We start from the raw sequence: 16,045 nt of genomic DNA on the forward strand, positions 1-16,045 counted from the left end.
CAGACACAAATATTTTTTCACTTTTATTGATGACTTCTCACGGAAGTGTTGGATCTTCTTCACGTGGAATAAAGATGAGACATTCTCTGAGTTCGTAGAATTCAAGACACTAGTTGAAAACGAAGCTAGCAAGAAGGTGAAGGCTCTGTTGTAGAGGCTGCAACACCCTCCAAAATTTTGGCCTGCACTTAAATTTCAGAGCCTACTATGGATATTGTGATCAATCGTTCCTTAGTCACTTATTGGTAAGTTGATGATCTCAAGCTCCCCTTTTCGATCTTAAGAGTCGTTTATGCTTTTATCTTTACATAGAATGTGTCATCTTTGGGCATGGGGGTAATCGCTTGTCATGCAAAGGGAGGTTTGTTTTGCTTCAAGGGGAAATATTTATGAGAATGATACATGTTTAACACTCATTTCACACACTCTTACACAAGTGTCGCCTTTATCCTCCCGAAGTCTATAATCGAAGCCGCACTTGCCATAAGCTGCCACAAAGGTTGTTGCATTAAGTGAAGTATGTGTTATATGTTCTGGATGGTCTATGTTGTATCGATAAGTTTTCAAGTGTGTGATCGTAGTGAAGTTTTATCACTATTCACATAAGTTCCACTGATCCCACACTTAGCTAAATTTCGGAGTTTCCTTAGCAACCTAGCCTCATCCAACTTTCCTGAACTACATACTTCACATATGTAACCCTCAAGCTTTTCCGTTGCTTGTTCGAACCGTGCAATGCGCAGAAATCCCAACCTCCCTTACCATTCAAAAATGCACAGTGGTTTCCTCCAGTGTCCTTCCCTCAGCCGGAACCCACTGTCTCCAAATGATGAAAAATGATTTTGGGGTAAGGCCAAAACCCCTTTCATATCAATATTCAACCCTGAGACCTGTGGGTTTTGGCCCACAAACTTATCGAAAGAATTATTCGTGGCCTTAGCCTTTAAAAACCAAGACCATACAACTTAGTCGATTTTTCTTTATAAATCGGGACCACAACACTTTATTGGAAATACACAGGAATACACGGGAAAACACAGTCGAAAGCATGGCCAGACTTCAAAAAGAATGAACCTGCATTCATAAATTGTCGTGTCCCCACATCCGGTCCATCGCCATCCCGCTACGCTCTCCATTCACCGATCTTTGCCGTCCATTACTTTCCCGGATCCAACGGTCAACATTCACTCTGAATATTCAAACTGGCGCATCAATCCTCCACCATCGATCTGCACTTAGTGGATCCGATGGTCCACATCGATTTCAGGTGGACAAATAGCACGAGGATTAACCGCCCGATAAAGCGGTTTCCTCTCTCCTCCTCGCTACTACGTGTCAATCACTAAGTGGAATCGGGTTCTCACCCTTCAATATCACTTACCACTTTTCGCTCACCCAAAATACCACTTCCACTATTTTGAAACCACTTTTTTTTCACGAAATAACTTTCGTGCTCTTCCACCGTGTGATGACCGTCGATCTGTTCCATCGGACAGTTCTGATGGTTCCTTCAGGTTCCTCTGTATTTTGATCTGGACCGTTGATCTCTGAGATCCAACGGATCTTGTGCATTCTCTCATTCGTCCGCCATTTGATGGATTCTACGCTTAAAACACAGTTCTGCCACCGACTTTGTCTACACACGACACACCATATATAACAATATTTTCGTTAATCAATGGATCGCCATCGATCGTTATAGTGATCGATGGTCGATCAACAATCTCGTAACATAGGAATTAAGCCATCATCGCATATATATACGGATAACACGAAAAGGCATTATTACATATACACACACTGAAATCCACACAATATCAACACTGAACACACTTTATATTATACACGATATGATTACAGATCTAAGGCATTTCAGCCTTGGGAGAAAATTCCCCTTCAACTGCATTTTGATCACTCTGTTCTCACAAATTTACTTTGTTCTCACTCTTTCCTATTGAACACGCAGGTTCATCATTTATAAACACATTGGATCGGATCACTGAAAGGATCCGATCAAATCCTCTCCATGAATCACTCAATTGTCCCTAATTCTCTCTACATGCATACATACATATGGCAGATTACATTAAATAAGTCTTCTAGAGACTTTATCCATTCTATCAAACTAGCTTTATTTTAATAGAAATGTCCCATGTTTACTCCGATGGTCCACGTCGTCCTCCTTGCTCCGCTTTGGATTCCTTGTTTGATTAAGAGTGTCGAATGCTCCTGCATTAGGCTCAAGGATGTCATGTTTGTTCTAGGGCTAAAGAAAAATCTCATCTTTGTTGCAATTTTGGAAGACCATGGTTGTGAAGTGATATTAATCAAAGGAAAAGCGTTCCTAAGACACATAGCCACGGGACAAGTGAAGCAGATCAGGGTTCGTGTGAAGAACCTGTATAATCTAGATGTGGAAGACTATGTTGCATTAAGCACTAAGGCGGAGAAAGTGCAGGTCGCGATGTCGATGAACTTTGGCACAAAATACTTGGCCATTTGCATCATGGCACCTCGAATATTATACAACAAATAACCACTAGCCTCCCTAAAGGAGCACTTAAGTAGTAGGATGTATGTGTAGGTTTTAATCCCGTACAAAAATTACCTGCATACGAATTCTAAAACACAGAAAATAAACAATGCGAGAGCATAACACATAAAACACATATACACAGAGATTTTCCCCTGGATCCCGAAACCGGGACTACCAGCTTGATTTTTTCATTATGTTCCTTTCAATGTTATAATACATATTTCTACATGCCGAAGTATCCAATACCATGGACCGAAAACCATCGCATCTAATACCATGGACCGAAAACCATCACGTCCAAAAACATGTGCGAAAATCATGCACAAAACCATAGGTGGGTTCGCCCATCCTAACATAGGGTCCAAAACCAAAATTTTCTGGGGCGCTGCCCCGGACCCCATAAAGTGGGGTTACAGGTACGCCTCAAACCCCCTGTGACCCCCCCTGCTACACAATCGGTGCAACGAAGGCGGGCTCCTCCCTCCCTCTAACCCCCCGGTTAACTACGTGGGCTAGTCGTGGAAAGAATATAACACAACCCAACAATATGCAAAGGATGTACATTGCGGAAGTACATAAAATCCACATTCCATGATCCTAACAACAAAGCACATGCAGTCCTCGAAAGGATCCACTATCATGTTTATGGACCTTTCTCGACAACCTCCACTGCGATATACAAATATTTTGTCATTTTTATTGATGACTTCTCATGGAAGTGTTGGATCTTCTTCATGTGGAAGAAAGATGACACATTATCCAAGTTCGTATAATTCAAGGCACTGGTTAAAAAAGAAGCTAGCAAGAAGGTGAAGGCTCTATTGTAGCAACTGCAACACCCTCCAAAATTTTGGCCTGCACTTAAATATCGTAACCTACTATGGATATTGTGATTGATTGTTTCTTAGTCACTTATTGGTAAGTTTATGATCTCAAGCTCCCCTTTTTGATCTTAAGAGTCGTTCATGCTTTTATATTTACATAGAATGTGTCATCTTTGGGCATGGGAGTTATCGCTTGTCATGCAAAGGGAGGTTTGCTTTTCTTCAAGGGGAAATATTTATGAGAATGGGTTGTCCTCAAAGGTGTATGTAGTTGGTGTTGTTTTGGTTATATGCACTCCTACTTAATATAAAAATGATAAACATTATATATTTGTGTGTAAATTATTTGGATTCACATGGATGCACTACTACATGGAGGGGAATTTTAAGACAATTTTTTAAGACAAAATAATTTTTTTGTCTTAAAATTTTCAATATGACGTCGCACTAGTAAAAAAGGTAAAGGATTAGGGGTTCATCTTTACGCTATTGATGGTTTCTTCGGGAAGTAGAGCGATGGAGGTTGACAACAACTAATGATATTTAGGGCAATGGAGGCTGAAAATAGAGGTGTGTGTCGTGAGAGGAGTGATGGAGGCACTTTCGAAGAACATTAATAGATGGTAACATAGTTGGAGTACTTTTCGGGGTCTCCATCGATTGTGTTTTAATATGTGTTTTTTGACTGTTTTATTTATTTTGAATGCTACTTATATCAGTTGGTTGTTGTTATTAGCACATTGTTGTGCTAGATTGGCAACATGGATTAGATTCACCTAAAGGATTGTTAAAAAATGCAGCAAGAAATTCTCAATTTGATTTTGCCTTGATTAAATTGAGAAAATTTGAATTTCCACATTAGTAGACAACTTGGATGCAATTAGCTGCAAATCTACACCATAATTTCTACATCGTATCATAGCAGGATTCACATTAGAGCAGGAATTTCGAATTTGTTTCTCAGGAGGTTCGAATTTGCAGTTCAGTGTAGCAAGATCTCTTAAGAACTGAAAATATGACCTTCAATGGGCTAAGGCTAGAGTATGCCTTGGAAGGCAACTCTAATTTCATTGACTGGAAGGATCACATGGAGGAGGTATTCGATGAAAATGGATTGCTAGAATACATCAAGAGAGATGTTACAAAACCAATAGAATCTTATGCCCAAAACCTTGCTCAGTGGAAGAAAGTTGTAGCCAAGGTGTGGATAATAATATTGGAGGGAGTATGAGACCACATTGTCAGCAATCTCCATGGGAAAGAAAATCCTTATGGAATGTGGTGGGCACTCACAAATCTATTCTAGAATGGTAGTGACCACAAAAAGTTGGTGCTCAAGGATAAACTTTGAAATATCAAGATGTAGAAGAATGGCTTTATCCTACAATATTTGAGGAGGTTCACACAAGTTCGTGATGAGCTTGCAGGAGTTGGTGTTACTCTTTCAAAGGATGACTTGGTAAGAATATCCCTCCTGGACCTTCCCAAGATTTGGCATAACTATCAAGATTAAGTGAACGGGAGGGAGAAACTACCGAATTGGGAACACTTATGGTATGATTTGGTACAAGAGGAAATAAGGCAGAATACCAGAGATGGGACCTCATCCAAGGGCAAGGATGAAGAAAACTTTGCATTGGTTGAAAAGGGAAAGAAGGGAAAAGGGGAATAAATCTCAAACCAAACCAAAATCCAACCAAGGGAGAAAGAAGAAAGATTTGTCAAAAATTAAATGCTTCCATTGTCATGAATACGGGCATTATGCCACGAAGTGCCCACAGAAAAAGGCAATCAAGAAGACCTTAGGAGGAGCAATGGGTGAAGCCTTGGATTTATAGTTTGACCTTGACTTTACCCTTATCGCATGCATGTCCAAAATAGTGATGGGGAGCATGTGGTACTAGGACTTAGGTGCATTGTTCCACATGACAGGGTGTAGAGACATTTTCAGTGACTTGGAGGAGAAATATCTCAAGATGCACATCAATCTAGGGGATGAAGGAAGGTACAACATGACCAGTATTGGTATAGTCACCTTTCAGAGGGAGTCGGGCTCCCCTCTCAGGCTCAAGGATGTCATGTTTGTTCTAGGCCCAAAGAAAAATCTCATCTCTATTGCAGTTTTGGAAGACCGTGGTTATGACGTGATCTTCAACAAAGGAAAAACATTCCTAATACACATAGCCATGAGACAGGTGAAGAAGATCGAGGTTTGTGTGAAGAATCTATATAAGTTAGATGTGGAAGATTGTGTTGCATTAAAAACTAAGGAAGAGAAAGTGCAGGGCCATGATGTAGGTGAACTTTAGCACATAAGCCTTGGCCATTTGCATCATGGCACCTCGAATATTATACAACAAATATCCACTAGCCTCCCTAAAGGAGCACTTGAGCTACAAGATGTATGTAAAGGATGTACCTTGGGGAAGTACATAAAATCCTCATTTCATGATCGGGACAACAAAGCGCATGCATTCCAAGAAAGGATCCACTTTGATGTCTGTGGACCTTTCTTGATAGCCTCCACTGCCTGACACAAATATTTTGTCCTTTTTATTGATGACTTCTCACATAAGTGTTGGATCTCTTCATGAGGAAGAAAGATGAGACATTCTCCAAGTTCGTAGAATTCAAGGCACTGGTTGAGAAAGAAACCAGCAAGAAGGTGAAGGAGACATTCTCCAAGTTCGTAGAATTCAAGGCACTGGTTGAGAAAGAAACCAGCAAGAAGGTGAAGGCTCTCAGGAGCAATAATGGAGGTGAGTATGTGTTGAATGAATTTAAAAATTTATGTGCGAAAGAAGGCATTCGACGAGAGTTGACAACACCCCGCAACCCACATCAGAATGGAGTGGTTGAAAGAAATATCCATAGCATTTTGGAGCAACGAGGGTGATGTTGCATAACCAAGGCCTACCTTTGCATTTGTGGGTTGAGGCATGCAATACAACAGTGTGTTTGTAGAACTGAAGTTCTCATCAGATTCTTGGCATGATTACACCGGAGGAGGCTTTCTAAGGAAGAAATTTGGATGTGTCGCACTTCAAGATTTTTGGAGCCTCTGTTTACTGCCATGTCTCCAAAGACTCAAGGAATAAGATTTAGTTGACCGCATAATTCGGGGTATTTGTGGGTTACACAGAAACTCCCCACAACTAACATGTGTACTTTCCATCACTCATAATGATAGTTGTGTGAACGAATATAAATTTTGATGAGGAGAAATCTATGTGGTGCTCTCTTGAGAGGGAGATTTAGATGCCACCAAAAGATGAGATTTTAGCTCAAAAAGAGGAACCTCGGGAAGTTGTAGAGCAGAGAGTGGAGACATTCACTAAAGCAAAATCTCTAGAGAAGGTAGAAAAATAACCAAGGAAGTTGATAGACTTGTGCAGGATGCGAGGGAGAATGTGGGATATCCTTCAAATTTGCGTAAGCAAAGGAGGTCACCTGAGAGGTACACTGGCTACATGTCTCTTATGACTGAGCTTATAGAGATTGAGCAATCCTATTTTGAGGAAGAAATAGAGCAACCTGTATGGGTTGATGAAATGTTGGAGGAATATGAATCCATTGCAAAGAACCGTGTTCGGGAAAAGGTCCCAAGAACAACATATAAATCAATAGTGGGTTTGAGATGGATCTTCAAGGTGAAGCAGGCAACAAACGGAAGCATAGGGAAGTATAAGGCCAAATTTGTGGCCAAGGGGTACTCTTAAGTCGATGGAATTGACTATCAGGAGACATTTTCTCTTGTAGTAAGGTACTCATCCATTAAATCAATTCTTTGTCTGGCTACGTAGATGGGGTGGAATATCCACCATATGGGTGTAAAAACAACATTTCTGAATGGGGTTATTAAGGAGGAGGTGTACATAGAGTAGCAAAAAGGTTTTGAGACATTTGATCAAGAGTCTCATGTGTGTAGACTCAAGTGAGCGTTGTACGATCTCAAATAAGCACCTTGTGCTTGGTACACCAAGATCGATAGTTATCTCACCGGTTTGGGCTTCACCATAAGTGAAGCAGATGTGAACCTCATCACATATGGATAGAAGGCAAATTTCTTATAATTGTCTTATATGTTGATAATTTTATTTTAACTAGTGATGAGCCATTGACCATATCTTACAAGGAGGACCTTGCAAGGGAATTTGAAATGAAGGACACGGGTCTCATGCACTAATTTATCAGGTTGGAAGTATGACAAGCTGATGGGGAATTATTTGTCTCTCAAGGCAAGTATGAAAATGAGATACTGCAGAGATTCTACATGGAGAGTTCTAAACCCATGGAAACACCTCTAACGAACAACTAGAGGAAGGAGGATGCCACTTTAGGTGAAGTGGATGCTACCATTTATCGATAGCTAGTGGGTCCACTCATGTATCTTGTGAACACATGACCAGATATGTGATGTGCAGTCAACGAGCTAAGCCAAGCTATGGTTAGGTCAACCAAACTATTTTGGAAGGGAACTAAGCATGTTTTACAGTACCTCACAGGCACTACCTAGTTTGGACTATGGTACAGACGAGCAAAGGGAGTGAAGTTGTGCAGCTTCACAGATGCAGATTGGACACGAAGTCCATTAGAACAAAAGAGTACATCAAGTGTAATTTTTAGTGTTGGGTCCATAGTTGTTTCTTGATACGACAGGAAGCAAATATCTGTGGTGCTCAGCTAGACAGAAGCATAATACATGGCTGCAAGTCAAGAAACATGTGAGGCGATATGGATCAGAAAGATACTTGTTGGACTATTTGATCAGATGATGGATCCAACTGCGATAATCAGAGTTGCATCAATCTCTTTAAGATTCCTATATTTCACTATCGATCCGAGAATATAGATATCCAATATCACCATTTACGAGACTGTGTCTAGAGGCAGAGGATGTTGCTACACTCCATTCTAATAAAGGAGTAACATGTTGACATTTTGACAAAAGATTTGTCAAGAGGGAAGTTCAAATTTCGTAGGTGTAGGATAGGGGTGGTTGATAATCCATTTCTTGCAGAGAGGGAGTCTTGAAAGGTGTAGCAAGAAATTCTCAATTTGATTTTTCCTTGATTAAATTGAGAAAATTTGAATTTCCACATCAACAGATAGCTTGGATGCAGTTAACTTGTGTGACATGGCTTGTGTCACCTGGTTTACTCAGTAAATTCGAGTTGGAGGAGTTAGAGTTCAGTTAAGCATGTATGATTTCTAATTTGTAGCAATCAAAGTTAGATATCTCAAGTTGTTTTCAGTTAAACTAGTTCCAACTGCTTGAGGAACTAGTGGAAGGCCAATTGTGCAGTGGGACTTCAGTCAAACTCGGTGATCATCCAGTTAACTGATCAATCAACCTAAAATATCTAATGCATGGAGAATTCTAGTTCCCCAGCTGTGGTGGAGATTCCAAGGCAGTGTATCATCAACTGTAGACTAGCCTTGAGTGTACAGGTGTTGCATGCAGTTAGATGATCAACCTTTGGAATTTCGCAATCCATTTTGTAAAAATTCCTAAATAATAGGGGCTTAATTTCTCAAGGAATTGCACAAGGAAATATGGGCTCAAGCAGAGGTAGAAATTTACTAAGTCTAGGTTAGAGCTTCTCAGTGAGCAGAGAGACAGGTCATTCACTTGTAGGTTGTGCTCAATTGAGCAAATAAATTGCAATACATTTCTATTGATCATATTAATGCAAGCATACATTGGGGTTTTTAGTATATTGTTTTCCCTAGGAAAAATTTTGTGTGCATGTGTGTTATTTCTTATTGCATGTATGAAATTTTTGTTCTAAATTGTGAATTACCTTCCAGAGAGCATTAGAGTAGGTTTGTGTCCTATGATTTTGATTAAAACTTCATGAGTAGTTGCAACTCTACACCATAATTTCTACAAGGATGGTGGAGGGAAATTATCTATGACAACTTTTGCGAGAAGAAGACGTTGAGGATAAAAGATTGGATTTTGGAAGAATTAGTCACAAAATTCACAAGGGCGGTAATTTTGGTTGCAGGTGTGGAGGTAGATGGATTAAATGTAATTTTGGCTGCAAGTGTGTAGGTAGACAAGTCATAGTTACTCCTTTGATTTTTGTCGATGATGTGTTACTATTTGGTAGATTGACCTCTTTTGATCGGTCTCTAGACTCCTTATGAATAATATTAAATCTCATATGATTTCTTCTTACCCAGATGGTGCATTGATACTGGAGATTTATCATATTTTTGGTGTTATCTCCACTGCACTGGATGCAGATTTTAAATATCTTAGATTTATACTCCAACCTAATTGTTATGGAATTAAGGATTGGAGTTGACTTATAGAGAAAATCCAATGTATACTTTTATCATGGGTACACAGGTGGCTCTCCCTAGGAGGCAAGTTGACTCTAGTTCGAGCAGTCCTTCAGAGCATCTTTGTATATTGGCTTCATATTTTTGCTCTGCCTAAGAATATCAGTAAATGTATCTTTCTGGCTTCATCTTGGCATGGGACAATTTGTGTCGTAAAGGACAGAGTGGGCCTAGTTGTTGTTTACTCTATATGGAGGCGATGGATGACCATACTCATCTATTTCTTTGATTCTCCTTAGTAAAATCAATTTGGAATGGTGTATTTAATATGTTGCATTTACAGGTAGATTAGAACTACTCTTTTGTGGTTTATTGTATTAAGGACTGGATTATTGAATATAAAACATTTGGACAACTTCCAATATACATTGGGGTTTCGACCCAAAGAATGCATTACTGTCCCAAGCTCCTTTGTTGTGATACATCCACCTCCATCCTTGTAAAAAAATCTAAAAGCCTCCCTGAACTTAGACATAACCTCCATCCCATATTCCTTTAGTAGATAAAACCCTTCTCTCATTTTCTGACCATGCCAATCTACCCTCCATCCCATATTCTCTCACGAGCCCTGTGTAAACCACCATTTCATTCAAGGATGGGGATTTTGATGCCTACTCTAACCATATTTGTTAGATAGCTTCCCCCTTTTCTTGCTTATGGTTTCTTGAGTTGGCCTCCTCTAAATATTCCCTACTCTCCTTAAATTATTTGGAAGGTAGTCTTTGGCTGCTAACCCCATTTTACCGGAGATCCTTGACATGTCCCTTGAAATTTTGATTCGGCCCCATGATCTATTTTATGCCAGTGAGTCGAAAGCTTTAGATTTCTTTTCCGCATATTCATTCATGACCAAGCACTATACCACTAGTTCTAAGAATCTTGTGGTTACTATCACCACAATAAATGTATATTGTATTTTAGAGGAGATAAGAATTGTATATTTCCCTTTGGGACACTCAAAAAATATTTTGATGCACCCTATTTCTCTAACACTCTAGTCTACTTTATGACCTTAATTCCCATTCCATGTTCATCCATGTGGATGCACTTTATGATGTTATAGGACAACCTAATGTCCTTGTCAACTCCCTCTCATCTTCCTTGCCATGTTTTCTAGGACTTGTGTAGCCAACAAGAAATTTGGGAGATGAATGACAACAAGGTAGAAAATCAAGGGGTTTTCAAGTCATTTATTTAGGGTTCCCACTAGAATAGTCCCACCATATGATCCACCCAATCCCTAAATTGGGGTTTAGTTCTATTTCAATTAATTATTAGATGATCATGGTGGGCCATGATTCCAAGTTAAATTTTATGACTCTTCATAGGATATTATTGGAGATACTTTAGGAGACACCTCTTTGGCTAAAGGGTTAAGGAAGGATTTTGACTTCAATATCAAGACATCAACCATATCCTCAACATTTCTCCCATCAACCATATCCTCAACATATTGAACCAACAATCAAGAAGACAACTGAGGTGAAGCATGGGCATCCTCTATCGCCCACGTTGTTCAGGATATATATAAATCTATGAATGCCTCTACACTCCACCAATTGTGCATCAATAAAATTTTGGGTTGCCCCACTATCCACCAAGATGGATACACATTGTCCCTGCAATGTGCCTCTAATTCCCAAAATTGCAAAATTGGGATTTTCCATGTCAAAATTTTAATTCGAGACTGACCATGCATTGGAAGGCAATTAACACATTATTAAGATATTAAAAATGAATAATTGACATAATACCAAATACAATACATGCATTGATTTTTATCTCACAAGGTATTTAGACGCTAATTGAGCAAGTTCACACGAAGAGAGAAAGGAAATATCATGATACATTGTTCAATTTGTAATAAAGAGCATTATCTTCGATAAGGCAGAAGTAACATTTAGTTTCTTTCTCATATACAAAGGAAAAATTATGAAGCAATGTAAAATGCCTTTCGTGAAGCAATGTTGTTGTAAAGGGTGGGGATTTTGGGTAGAGGGTTATAGGTTTTGGAGGTATTAAAATAAGTATTTGGTAAATCTAAGGGATATGTACTAAACTAGGCATGAAGTAGTATTGACTATTTAGTAATAGAAAGAAAAGGGTATTCTAAATCGTGAACACACTAATGGTTGTTTATCTCACCACTTGAAAGGATGTTATGAGTTCAGTGAACCACATGAGGGAGAAGATTATATGCTAGTAGTACTTTTTTGCAACGTTCCAAATCAGATGTGAATGGAGAGGACTTTGCAAAGGTTTTTTTGCAAGGGTCAAGGGTCTCTAGGCTTTGATAGTTGATCAAAATAGTGGAATGAGGACGAGTTATCCAATGCAATGTGATAAGAGGAAGTGGATTCAGTTGTATGTTTGGATGTCATGAAGATGCTAAAGGTTGCAAGGTTCGTTCTAGCAAGTGGAAAGGACAATGGCAATTGTTCTTTGCCAAGGAAGAGTAGATTAGACTCCTCTTCTTTGGCAAGAGATATACACAACAAGGGGTAACTAAAAAATTCATTTGCGCATTTTGACATCATTGTCGATGACATTTATTGTGAATGGGTTGTCATGTTGGTTAGCTAGTGTTGGGGCATAATATGACGGAGACAATCAGGAAATCTACTTTCACTACAAAAAGGGGCAAACAAGAAGTTAATTTTTTTGCAAGGAAATTCTGAATACATTATCACATTAGTTTAGTGGTTGTCATTTATTAAGATGATCATGGTGGGTCATACTTTCTAAGCTAAATGCTATGACTCTTCATAGGATATTTTTAGAGATACTAGAGGAGAGACCTCTTTGGCTCAAGGGTTCAGGAAGGATTTTGACTTCAATATCAAACCATCAACTATATCTTCAACACTTGTGCCATCATGGAGGAGGGGAGACATTTCTCTTCAAAATTATTCCTCTACTTTGTAGATTTTTCGAAGTTGTTTGATGTTATCTTCAGGGAGGCATTGTTCCATGGATGAAATTTGCATTTCAAATATTTGTTTACTTTTATTATATGTCTACTAGTTTCTTTAGGAATTTTTTCTTCTTCCTTGTTTCCATTTAAAGTGGGCAAGTCTCCGCTTTAAAATGCCCTGATATTGTTTTGCAGTTACGCAAATCCACTTCCCTGTTGTGTTTGCTGAGGCAATTTTGACTTGGCCCAAATGATTTGTTTCCACAAAATATGAGATTTCCTTGCCATTTTTAACATTTACTATTGATTTGTTTTCCATTTTGGAATGAGGCCACTCACTAACTATCCTCAATGAAAATAACGCATGAACCTTGATAAAGCCCTAAAAGAACAATCCCTCGTTCATCTGTAAAAATCGTCGAATTTTGCTTTGAACAAAACAAAATATGCTCAATACTAAACTACCCACATAAATGGTATTGAGATTTAATAAAATTTACTCCAAGTCTAAGTTTTCAATTCCTTCTCGAGTCGGAAAAACCACTGGCGGTGTCGAGTTGGTAAAAGAAAGTAGGATCTGTTATCCAAAATCCTAGCTTAGTGCCCTGAATCCCTAATGTCACTGATACTTTTATTAATTGAGCTGATGTATCGATCCTTTGTCTCATGGCTAGCTGTGACAACTCGATTTATTGATTTAGCTGATCTAATCTCAGGGTTAACTGCGGCAGCCAAATTTGAATCCATGATCCATTTGCCGTTTGTAGAAAAACCACGAGTTCACTGAAACCATCAAGAGAACATGGACAATTCTTCATGTTCTTCCACTCCAACATAATTGTATTATCAACATTATAAAACATATAAAATATGTATCAATTTGTACTAGACAAATCTACTTGAAAGGATCACAACCTATAAGCTCGACCATGAAGTCCTACTCCAATAACGTCAAGATAATTAAACAAATGACCTTTAAATAGAAAAGATTTTTTAACAATGGGAACTCAACTAACTAGGTTGACCCTTAAGACTATGTATTTTTACCATTCACTTTGAAATTTGAGAAAAATAATTTTAAATTTATAAAATTACTAGCATTATAAATGAAATATTTATAATAAACTCATTTTTGCATTAAAATAAAACTTTTATTAACTTAAAATTAAAAATTTTCTATTACCAAACTCCTCCAACAACAAGAAAAATAAACAAAAAAAACTATCAGAAATAATAGTACTCAAGGTGTAAAGAAGCAATAAATGTAAAAGAGTACTCAAGGTGTAAAGAAGCAATAAATGTAAAAGACACCCATACAGATGAGAACACACTTAACCTAATATCAATGAATTTTATGGTTAAAGAGTTGCGTAATTAGACTGATAGGCCTTTCTATGCATCAACAATCGTGAACACTTTTTACCTTGCTCCCCTGGATCACGTGAGACATTTTTAACCATTAATTTGTGTCATGTAACAAGCATGCACTGCACTTTGACTGTTTTTTTCCAAATATCAATTTTGAATTTTGTTATGCATTGAACCTGTCGCTGTTATGCAAAAACTCTGATCGGTTTGCCACTCTGCTCGTTTTTATCGTTGCGGGTAGGCCGTTCTTTCCCCTAATAAAGTATTCCCCCTCTCACGAAGCTATTCTGCTCGAAAGGAAACATCCGAAGTTCCCAGTTAAAATACATACTAGGTTTTCAACCGAGGGTTTAGGGTTTTGAAGCCAGTGTTTGCGAGCAGGCGGTTTTTAGACCTCGAACGCAGCTCAAAGGTGTACACCATAAACCCTCTAGACTGTTATTTACCCTCTGGTTTTTTCGTCTTGTTTTGGGTTGGTTGTTGCATTTTCAAAATATATCGAACATCGTGGAGAAAGTGGTTTTGGTTGGGTGGACAGGACAACGGATTGATCCTCGCGAAGATGGCAAACTCTCTGGATATGTCATTAGACGACCTCATTAAGAACAACAAGCCCTTCCGTGGCCGTGGCAGAGGAGGAGGAAGTGGTGGTTTTCGCAGAGGTGGTTTTCGGGGTGGTGGTGGTTTCCGCGGCGGCAGAGGCAGAGGAGGACCCATGCGCAGAGGAGGAGGGCTGCCGGTTCGATCTACGCCATATACAATTGCCAAGGCAAGCTAATGCGCATGAATTTCTTTATTTCCAGTAATTATTAGGAAAAAAAAGAAAAAAATTCCACACTTTTGAAAGGGATTAGTTGAGGCCTAGGCTTCAAAGCCATGGCCGCTCAGCCAACGGCATCGATTCAGTGGGAATTGATCTTGTGATCGATAAGACCAAACCCTAAAACCAAATTATCCTATTATCACCAGGCCGTGATCATTCTTCAGAAATCAGGGCCTTATAGTTGGAAGTATTGATTTAGAAGATTACTTCTACCTTAGATATAAGGGTTGATCCGGGAATTTTTTTACGAATCAAGTATTTTTAAATAGGCGAGCTGAGCTGCATGCATTTGAAAGAGGGCTTTGTAATTATTTACTTATTTACTATGCAGAATGCCTAATTTCTGCCAAGAGCCGTCAATAGCTGAAGTTCTGGCCCTGTGATTGGAATCTAGCTTTTCCAAGTGTAGGGAAGTTATTTTATGAGCTGCGAGGGGACACTTATTTTATTTTGTGAGGTGCACTGGAAAAATATTTTTGTTGGTATATCTTAGGAAGGGGAAAAGAGAAATGATTTACTATGGTTTGGTCTTGCAAAGCTGGAGATGAGTTAATGTTTTATTTTTGAATTTACTTGTTTGGCATACACAACCCAAATGTTGATATGAATGATTTTTGCATATAATGGTATGGCAAGAATGGAAATTAATGAAAATAGCGATAACTTGGAATGAAGTACCCAATGAGTGCCCAACAAGGGACATGTGACTGTGATTTTAGTAGGCTTGCATTAATAAATGCTTCAAAAAGATAACAATCACAAAGAAGAGGGGCCCTGTAGAGCACACAGGCTATTCGACAATTCTCTGCCATCTTAGCCAGTAACTGGGTTCAGTGCTGAGGGTGTGCGTTGTATATATGTTTCTGCAAATGTCATCAAGGAAAAGAATGGTAAGCTGTGCTGCCTACCTGGTTGTCGTCCTTGATATAGTCTGACGCCATGACTGAATGGGGATTGTTCCATGGAGCACAAGATGGCAATTGCCAACCATTAGAACCTACCTGCGTCATTTGAATAGCTCATATGGTTGAAAATCCCCCTCCTACATCTCATAGGAGGTATCTGTAACTCTTCGTGTAACTATCAGTTTCTACTCCATCATAGCGTTTCATATTTTATCTATTTCTGTTAGCTTTGGTTGAGTTTTAATTGTATATTTGACCGGAATCTTCTGTAGCATTGTGTAAGGTTGTAGCATGGTGATAGTATTTATACTAGTGAATCGTGAC

This window comes from Pinus tabuliformis, chromosome 3_2 (genome assembly GCF_031772625.1).
Source record: "Pinus tabuliformis cultivar Carrire ecotype Pingquan chromosome 3_2, CPIR1, whole genome shotgun sequence".
NCBI classification, from domain to species: domain Eukaryota; kingdom Viridiplantae; phylum Streptophyta; class Pinopsida; order Pinales; family Pinaceae; genus Pinus; species Pinus tabuliformis.